This window comes from Bombus impatiens, unplaced genomic scaffold, assembly GCF_000188095.3.
Source record: "Bombus impatiens unplaced genomic scaffold, BIMP_2.2 scf_0182, whole genome shotgun sequence".
NCBI lineage: Eukaryota > Metazoa > Arthropoda > Insecta > Hymenoptera > Apidae > Bombus > Bombus impatiens.
In genome coordinates, this window is record NT_176601.1 from 48,728 (window position 1) to 50,802 (window position 2,075).

Sequence of the window (2,075 nt, forward strand, 5' to 3'; positions counted from 1 at the left end):
TTTTGAAAATTTTACTTCAAACTGATTTTCAAAAATTTTCAAATACTGAGTTCGCCTTAAACGTGTGTAAGTACATGTCTGATAATCGTCTGTTTCAATAGCAAACTGCAGACGCAAGTATATTGCAATCAAAATCTTTTGTTTCTTTTCAAGCGAATGAAGCTCTATTAGAATATATTGCGAGTAAATGTGTTTTGTGTTTTTGTGCAGCGCGCAAAATTTAAAAGGATATATTAATCTCTTCTTGTTATTTATACAATTGATATACAAAATAACACGTTTGAATATTGATTAAAAATTCATTTTTGATTGAAACTAATCTCACCTAACGCTTGGAATGCCCCTTTATATCTAACTCACTTTACTGGTCTTTTTTTGTCCTGAGGTGCTTTGCAATCCGAGCACGCTTTTCCTGGAAACAGTGCTAGACAGGGCCCTATTGTCTAAAGATGGAATTTCCTTAGCCGTACTGCCGCGCCTTACGCGGTTGCGTCTGAAATTCCCAGTCTGAGTCTTATATCCGAATTGTATGGGTAACATTCATCACTTGTCTGCGCCACTCACATAGCAACACCAGCTGATATACGCGTGCGGCGCTTGTGTTGATACACATAGCACAGACGACTATGTTTTTTCACAAACGAGTTTTAAGTGTTGCGTCGGGTCTTTAGATACTACGTGACTTTGTAACGATTTCCATAAACAACTGTATAACGTGTACCTTTTTTACCGTGTATACACAAAACAGCTTTAATATAATAATAACTATATAATAATATAATATAATAATAATAATAACATAAACGTGTGATATTGACTGAAATGCCGCAGATCAATAAAATATTAGTTATAATGAATCCAATCCAATTGGCTTTAAAATTCGAGTACTCGCAGAGTATAATTTCTTATATTTAATTACAATATTTGCATTGATTATTTTATGCTTTCTTAGGGCATACGAAAATTACGTTGATGAAATAAAATAAATAAATGAGATAAAAAAACATGAAATAATATAAAAGAAAATAAAGTAATATGTGATAATATAAATAAAATGAAACAAAATAATTAATTAACCAATTTACAAATAGAAACTTTCGAAAAAATTCAAAGAAATATGTTTACTGAATTTGATCCAGAATGTCGGTAGGCGCCACTTTCTAACCATCAGTATGTATCCGAGTTTTGCCTATGATTATATTTCGCAGGTTTGGAATTTGATAATTAATAGTGTAAATTTTGTCAGTTGCATATCAAATTTTTTTATCTATTTCGTTTTTGATTACACGATGTCAATGGATCAAACATCTAGATTCGCGTCTAATATATCGTTCGAAATCCAATGCTCAAAAGGATGTAAAGATCATTTGTCACAAAAAAAGTTTGATAAAGATTATTCGTCAGTGAGAAAAAATTATTAGCACCTGCGTTTTTCGGAAGCGGTCCTTGCAAAAAGATCTGCCAAGTGCCGCCGAAAGGCGACAATGCCTTACCATTTATATATGTGTTCTACCCTTATTTAATAGAGTGTTAAACGTCCCTCCTCTCGTACTACAAAAAAACATTCTTTTTCTTTTTACGTGGAGGAAATCTTCATAGACACCTTACCACCCTTGGCAAAGGTGGACAGAAGGTAGTGCCGGATTCTTACCGGCTAAAACCTCCACGGGCAAGACGACGGTAGACCAGTGTTGTGCGAGTTGATCGTCGGGCCCCTGTGTGCTTAACACGAAGCACGTTTAACCAAGCGTACTCCCAGAAGGTACATCCACACCACACGCAAGGGAGGGGCTGGCCGCTTGCCTGTTGTGTTCTTCTAATAAATGTTGTATGTTTCTTTTAATAAGAAACTTTCTCAGTCCTCTGCTAATAATTTATGCTCCTCTGTATGCCGAGCTGATTGGAAAGTATTTGATTCTTAATGTGGCAATTTCTCATAGCCCTCTCAAAATACAAGTAGTGAAGGTAAATAATTCCCTTAATTAAATCATTATTATTAAATCTATTGCGAAGCTCTTAATAATATATTTTTGCTGCTATTATATTTCTTGTAGTAAGAGAAGGCCGTTCTAAAA

The 2,075-nt window shown here is 34.5% G+C and overlaps 1 non-coding gene across 1 annotated transcript; it reads right to left on the minus strand.

Moving 5' to 3' along the window:
- Positions 1-1,450: 1,450 nt before the first annotated feature.
- LOC112212444 lies at positions 1,451-1,557 on the minus strand. The gene has a single exon (XR_002946273.1). It is a non-coding gene; the product is annotated as a U6atac minor spliceosomal RNA (small nuclear RNA).
- Between the last annotated feature and the right edge of the window lie 518 nt (positions 1,558-2,075).